We start from the raw sequence: 8,352 nt of genomic DNA, 5'->3' as shown, positions 1-8,352 counted from the left end.
GCGTTTCGTTTTCGTTACAATCACCACCTCTTCCCTCCCCGACCACCGTTGCCACTAGAAGTCACTACTCTACTCCACAGATGGAAGATACAGGGGTGGCATCGTCTGGAGCCCAATTGCCTGGATGGAAATCCTGGCTCTCCCGGGTGACTCTGTGACAGTTAGCAAATCGCTTAACTTCTCCATACCTCAGTTTTCATCATCTATAAAATGGAGGTAATAACAATGACCTCAGGGCTTTCATAAGGGTCAAAAGAAATAGTGTAAAGTTCTCAGGTGAACGCTTTGCATAGAGATCAATAAAGATGAGCTGTCATTAATAGAAATGCCCAAAGCATGTTCTCTGAGCCTCTTTTATAGAACATACCATTCACATGCTGGATTTCAGGTCTTACCCCCTCAAAACATTGTGAGGGTCTGTATTGAGAGCATCTTTAAATCCAACCAGCCTTGTTCCTAAAACCACAGTCTTTGTGAAAAAACCAATGACCCTCTTTTGTTCCTTGCAGTGAAAAGTCTTCATAGTAAATGTTTAGCATATCTCTGAAAACATTTGTTTAATGAGGACAATATTCTTTCAACCTAATTATTGATCACCTGTCATTCTACGTCAAAATTTACCGTTATTTGATTTTTAAATTATTGGATTTTATAGGCCAACATGAAACACTTCTTTATAATTATGAAAATTGGAAATGCAGACCTTGCTCTGTCCAGAATGAGGGGGATGTAGAGAGAGTTGCCTGGGGATGACATTCCTTACAACCTGGCAGCCAGCACTGGAAAGTGCACACGTTTTCTGGAGGTGACTCTGCTGAGCGATGCTCGGGCAGGACAGCCAATCCCAATGCGAAGACAGCGCACCAACCACGGCAAATGTTTAGCGAATACAGAACCTGCTACGTGTCTATGAAATACACGGTTTATAGTAAATACATTAACCCTTATACCTAAAATAACATTTTAATAATAATTTTCTTTGTTTTACTGTTTGGGAAAATAGTCGTTTCTTGATCAGTACATTCAACATATACATCTTTTAACAGTCACCAACACAGTCCATTTTATTGCTCACGTGAACCAATTAAGGCAGCAACGGGATGGTTGCCTGAACACATGTATTCCCTGATGAGAAGGGGAGGTTTGGACCAGGAAAGATTTCTGCCATCGTGCTCTGTGCATCTTTTCCCAGAAGGCATCAAAACTGTGTGAAAGAAATCCCACACAACTCAGGAAATAGAACACTCTTTACTCGTACTATAAATAATTTTATCTTTGGGGGATAGGATTTTGTTTTTAATTTAGAGTGAATTGAGCACCATAACACACACTAGCCTGCCCTGGAAGGAATAAGATTTGGTGACAATTGTCAATTAGATTAGATTTTTAAAATCATTATCATCTTAGTTTACGCTATAGTTATATGAGTCATTGTGACAATTCCCACCAGTTTATTCTAACATTTCAGTTAGGCCTTTAGACCACTAAATATTATTTTTACAACTCTTATGATAAAGGGAAAACATGGCAGGTTTTTGTTTCTTTTGGTTTTATTCATTCTTTTTCTCAGAATTCTCCCACATCTGTTTCAAAGCTGATAAACAATACTTTCTTCCTAGGAACTTGGCACTTTGTACATAAAGCAACCAAAGTACTATTATTTATGCCTGAAGATAAAACAGGAAGATACACAAAACATACAGACACACACAGACACACAGACACATACACACGCACAGAGTCACTGATCAAGAGCTCAGTGTTGACCAGGCCCTAAGCCAGAAGGCGAGTTGCTACAATTTTCCAAAATTAAACCAGACCAGGATTGACCCCGACCCAGCCAATAGCTGTCATCAGAGGCTTTGAAGAGGCTCTCCTAGATACATTCCAAATTGTTCTCTAGCCCCAGCAAAGGCGCAATGAAAGATCTGTGGCGTTTAAAAGACATTTTCCTGATGATTCAACCTTTGCAAGTTTGGAGCATTCATTACTTTGGCCTTTCAAACCCCCTACAATTACCCAACTCAGTGTGGTGCAGTTCCAGGTGTCCAAACTGCCCAAACAAATCATCCAAAACGTGGTGGTTTAAAACAACAATCATCATTTACCATCTCAGTTTCTGGAGGTCAGACGTCCAGAGTGGCTTGGCTGGCCCATCCTCTTTCTGGCCCATCTCACCTTCCTGGTGATGCAGTCAAGTGGTTGCTCAGGCTAGGATATGGCCAGGGGTCTCCTCATCTGTCTGGTGCCAGGGCTGGGAAGACCCAAACAGCTGGGTTCCTCGGCATCCCCTCCTGTTGCTCTGTGTCGCCCCATGGGATCTCTCTCCAGCACAGCATGTTCAAAGAAGCAGGACTTCTTAGGTGTCGGCTCAGGGCTTCCAAGGTTCGTCTTCCCACGAGTGCAGGAGCTCATAGGTCACCCAGCATCACTTCTCTGGTGTTCCAACTGTTAGAAGCAATCCCTTAATCCCATAATAGCAGGTATAGATGTTTCTTCCTTCAAAAAATTTAAGTTTGAAACACATATGTCAGACCAAAGATTGAGAGTTCTCCATAGGATGTAATAGTCACTCAAGAGTGCTATGTTTTCCTGATAGACATAGAAGATTTAGCCACTCATATCCATGACTGGTGATGTGGGAAAGTAAATGTAAATATCTTCCAAGTTTAAAAAAACACATATGTCGTGTTTATTTATTTTTATTTTCTCAAAGTATTTTTTCACACCCTCATATCTTTTTTTTTTTTTTTTCAGCCATGCCATGTGGCGTGTGGGGTCTTAGTTCCCGTACCAGGGATGGAACCTGCACCCACTGCAGTGAAAGCAAGGAACCTTAACCCCTGGACCGCCCGGGAAGTCCCTCTTTAATTTTTATTATATGCTGAAATAATTCTTGAGCAAATCCTTTGTGAAATAAGGAGAGCTATAAATAAATAGAATAGATACAATAAACACATAAATCTGTGGATGAAGTGTTCACAAAGACCTCAGAGGGATGGCTCAGAAAATGTTCTAAGTCCCATGTGCTACTCTTTTACTATTTTCCTGAATATTATCCCTCAGAGAAGATGAAGGTTGGTGCCTTAAGCAGTAATATTCACAATTTTAAGCACGGGTAGAATGATAGATGTTGAAAATAAACATCCTTCTACGTTCTCTTACAAAATCACTGCCCCCAAACTACTGAGACTCTTTTCTGGACAGTTTCACTTTGAAAACCATTCTCATTTGAAGCTCACGGAAACTAGAGTAATTATTCATTCAAACCCAGTGAGCAATAATTAATGTTTGCCTTCTTGTTCATGCTTCATGAACTATTTCTGCAATCAACCAATATGCCACCACCTGGGTTAACACCAAGATGTTTGGTTGGTATTCGACAGGTGTTAACATTGACTAAGAATCAGAGCCTTTCAATTAGCAAAACCCCTCCATGTTGCTGCAAATGGCATTATTTTGTTCAAAATTTTATTTTCAAGGTGACATTTGTCACATGTTATGGAATCCATATATTGATCTATTATTTCAGTTCATTTCCACATTTTTTGATAATAAAACCTGATCAAGAAATTAAAGAGGGAGAAATTCTCCGTTTTAAATGTGCTTTGCATTTGCCAATATTAGTAGCCACACTAAAATTATCAAAAATAATTTAAGAAACAAAGAGAGACACATGTTAGGGGGACAGGCATCCTCGTCTGTCAACTCCCATTGAGAAACTAGTGCCAGTTCTTATGGAGAATGTCAGGGCTGTGGTCAGAAGCCCCAGGTAAGAACTGTTTAGTTAGGCGTTTGGGTTTAGAAATAAACAAGAGAGAGAAATTACAGAGTTAAATTGCCAAATATACTAAATATGTATCTTAAATATTTATCTTCCTGTTATGGATAATAAAATAAATTAATTTCTAAAGCTGAGGTCTTTCCTTCAGAGGTATCCTTTCTCTTCTCCACCGGTAGGACGCAGGGTGGACCCAGTGACTCTTTCACATGGAGGATTAGAATGAACCGGACCCTCATCTCTGAATTCACACACTGATATAAAGGTCCCTACTGCCCAGAGACTTTGTCATATGTCCTGGGTTTTAATGAGTATCCTTTTAAATACAATCAAAGCTGAAATTTTATTGTTAGCTATCTCCAGTAAAAAGCCACCGTGGAGCCAGGGCTAAAACTAGAGAAGAGAGACTCAGCTGTGTTAATGTTCATTTCCCACATAAGGCAAAATTCCCAGAAAGGAAGTGATGCTTCCAGGTTCTTAATCTTCAGGACACCGGCAAGCTCTGAGCCTTGAGACGAGACTCACCCTCCCAGGTCCTCCAGCTCTGAATCTGTACGCTGGACGAATCATCTAAGCTCTCAACTGTCAGGATAATTTGAAACTAATCCTCAGGACTTCTGTAATAAGGCCTAAAAACTAAAGTTAAATACCAAAAACAAGATCTTCGAGAAACAAACTTTATTTAAACTCCCCTTTTGAGACTCTCTTTGACTCTGACACCCCGGGACCCAGCACGTGGAGACAAGCCAGCTCCTATGCTGAGCAGACATTTTTACAAAGTAACCATTAATTCAGCCATAAAATACTTATTGCAATTCAGCTAGATATAAAACAAAGTAGCAGAAGCTCAGAAAGAGGCAGGTGTGAGCTGCAGTTCCTCCCAGGAGTTGCCGATAGCACACACAGCCATCTGAGATAAGCATACCTCAAAAGATAAAACAATTAGGAGGTAAAACAAGTGGTTATGATATTGGGGCAGTGATGCACTGAAGGGGAAATGTCTAACCTATTTTGCTAAATGTAGAAACGGCTGGGGCTGGGCTCGGGGCTTGAGTCTCCCTGTAACGTCCTTCGGCTCCCTATAAAGTCACTCACTGCAGACAAACATCAACTCTACACAAGACACAGTGCGCTTGCCATGCAACTGCATTTTCAAGGTGAGTCCCAGGGTTCCTGCTTCCAACCACTTAATCATCCCAAAGACACAATCCACAAATAAAAATGCTGGACGTGCCCTTGACTGCGGTCATTTTTTCAAGAAACCAGTTTTAATTGGTCAGTGACTAATCAATTCACAATTCCGGGCTTGTATCGACTAGCCCGACCTAGCACGCATTAAAAACAGTGAGCAGGACATTGAGCTCTCCACCTAAAATGAAACGTGGACAGTTGTGCCTATAATGAGGAAGATTTATGAAACCAGGTCAGGAATTTAGAGCAACACATTAGACACAGGAACCCAGTCAAAAGTCTTCCTTTCAGTCACTAAGGTTTTTTTTTCCACAGAGCTGCCCTGCTTCCAAACAGAAACTTAAAATTATAAACACATCCTAAATAACTTCTCCAGCACGCCCACATTAGATGAACAGGTAAATTCTGTGGAAATCGAGGGAGATTTCCCGTTCCAGTTTTCAATGGTGTGTGGCCCACTAGCTCATGGAGTCTTTATCCAAATAGTTCTTTAAGTTTTCACTTTCAACCTCCTCTTTTCTTTACCCTGGACCACAGATCTCAAGGGCCCAGAGCGGAAGGGCCCATTTCGGGGAGAGGAGACGGGAGGGGCACGGCTGGGATGCGGGAGTGGGGAAGGCAGAACAAGCGCGGCCACGGGGACTAAGGACGTGAGACCCTGTCCCGCAGGCGACGGGAGCGCTTAGGTGTCCCCGGAGAGAAGCGGTGGCAGTGGGAGAAGCATCATCTCTAGTTGAGCATCTCTCCACAATCTCTCAGACCTCAGGATGGAGGCCGCCCGGTTCCGGTGCACGGAGCTGCCTTCCTCGTGGGCGGGCAGTTTGAACAGCACAGCGGGGAGCTTGGACTTGGCGGATGACCTGAGCGGGGAGGACACAGCGACCCAAGAGCGGCTTTGCAAGCGGAATCAACAGATTTGTAGACAGACTGCATTGTGGGCGTTGAGGTTTGTGGGGTTTACACGTAACTCACCGGCTTCCGACGGACCTCCGGGCCCCTTGCTCTGTTTGCGGGGTCCCCTCCGTGGAAAGAGGCGCAGCCTCAAGGTCGGAGGTGGAGGAACAGGCACCACCTTTCCACGACCCAATGCTTTGCAATGACTATTGGCCCCTGAGGCCCCAAATGCAGATCGAATGCAAGATCGAATCATTCTTATAGTTAAAAGAAAACTCTTTTTAAAAGATTCACAACAATAAGGCCCTTTGTTTTCATCTGCTTCCACCCTTTCTGTTTCTCAGAAGGATCTGAAACTGAAATTTCAGAATATCCTGAGAAACAAGACCTCTCTTCTGTTTCTGACCACATGGAAGAAAAAATAATAAGAGGGCCGAGAATCATCATGTTTACAGACCAATTCTTTAAAAAAGAAGATTAAGTATTTGATGTTCTGAATCCCTTTTCAAACGGACCCACATTGCTTGCATTTTGGAAATCATCAACTTGGGAGGATTTCCTAGTTATTGTTGGCACTATTCAAGTGTATGTTCTACAACCAGCTCTCTTTGAGGGCTTTACGCCTGTTTGTTTTTCACAGTGCCTAGCCACAATTCAGATAGGCTGGATTTTGACAAATACACACACGTCTGGCGTAAAAGTTTTAAGGAAGGGTGCATTGTCACCATTGCTCTGTGGAGATTAATCTTCCCCCACGAAGTTTATACATCCAGAAAATATTTATTTCCATCAAGAATGTAAACAGTACTAATAACTAAGTAATATGGGGATGAGGTTTTGGTGGAATCGTTCTAGAAGCTGATCACACTCTCCGGGCATAAATCCCTTGAAACCAGCAAAGCACCATGGATGTAAATTCTCAAAGTGTCAAAGAATTATCCTCCAATAGCATAATACTAGGAAGTAAGAAGAGCAAAATGGTGAACAAATCCAATTTTCCATGTAAAAGTCTTAGAAGGTCATTTTCCATCGGCGCTTCTCGTGAAAAAGATTTGAAGTGGTTTACAAACACACAGAGAGACCAAAACTACATCAAAGCATTATTAAGAAGATAGCAAATATGTAACACATGGAGCTCCCGGGAGGGTACCAGTGGTGCCCCAGCCCTCCTTCTCCCCTTTGGGGCCTGTGGAAGATGCTCTTTTCAGCCCTTCGTGGAGTGTGGGCCAAGGAAATAAGAGGTATGTGGCCTGAGCCCTTCCCAGTGGGGGTGATGGCCATCCCACGTGGGATTCTCAGGGTTCTATCCTCTTGGTTGAGTCATACATCTAATATACATTTCAAATAATGGAGAAATTATCATTGTTTATATATGAAGTTTGGATACCATGGGTCAAGTACAGATATCCTGAAGGACAAAGCCATGAAAATCACTTTGTTCTTGAATTGCTTTGCAGTGATTAGTGTTTGATTAAATTCGAACGCCAAGCTGGAGAGAAGTGGAAATTCAAGGCTTCACCAGGAGAAATGACAGCATTTTCCATGGAAGAGCAAGAATTATGTAATATAATTAAAACATCTGATTATGAGGAAGGCACGTGCTCTAAGAACTTGTCTCGCATCACGATTATGACCGTAGGCTGCACTCACACTACCATTTGACTGGCTCGGTAACTGTTTTTGCTGGGGGTACAATAAAAATCTTAATTTAATTTTTTCACTGTGTTCGGGGTCAGATATCCCCAGCAGGCACTAGCGCATTTGCCCACTGACCTGCACTTTTCTGAGCAATGTGAAGGAGCAGTGATAACTAGACACCAATTGAGCTTCGATTCTGACCCTCCACACTCCCCCTGGCAGTGCATTTAAGTCCCAGCCATAAAAAACTGAACCTCTACCCGTGGGTCGACATCGCGAGAACCGTGCACAGCCTGAAGGAAAACCTAATCAATTCTGATGGAGTAAAAGACCACGGGTAAGACGGTCAGCAGAGGAGGAATGTCTTGCGTTTCTTTTTTTCCATCTTTGACTTGTGTTTTATTGATAACATATATATCTATTACTTTTCTTTCTTTTTAAAAATTTTATTGCATCTTGCGTTTATGTACACTTTCGGTTTATGAAATATGTTTACATAGAGGACCTTGTTTGATAATCCCACCCACTCTGTGAATTAAAGAGTCAAGGATTTTTAGCCTCTTTTTTCAAATTACAATTTTTGTCCTTAATGAGCAGGGAACGTCAGGGGTCGTGATGTAATGCATCAGTCCTGTACAAAATGGGACGAGCTCCCCAAACCATCGCTCTGGTACCATTTCCACCATTTCCAACCCCTACTGCCAACCAGAAGCAGGGAGGTGAGTGATGTTATCGAGAGGTCCTTTAGTTAACAGTCTGAGCATGAAATAATGGAAGTTTCCCTTCCTGCTGTCTTGCCTCGTGCCGCAGACAACATGCCATAGATCTGGTCCTCTGCTTTCCCTTAC

This window comes from Lagenorhynchus albirostris, chromosome 1 (genome assembly GCF_949774975.1).
Source record: "Lagenorhynchus albirostris chromosome 1, mLagAlb1.1, whole genome shotgun sequence".
Classification (NCBI taxonomy): domain Eukaryota; kingdom Metazoa; phylum Chordata; class Mammalia; order Artiodactyla; family Delphinidae; genus Lagenorhynchus; species Lagenorhynchus albirostris.
The sequence above is the reverse complement of the archived record's forward strand: the minus strand, read 5'-3'. Positions refer to the sequence as shown.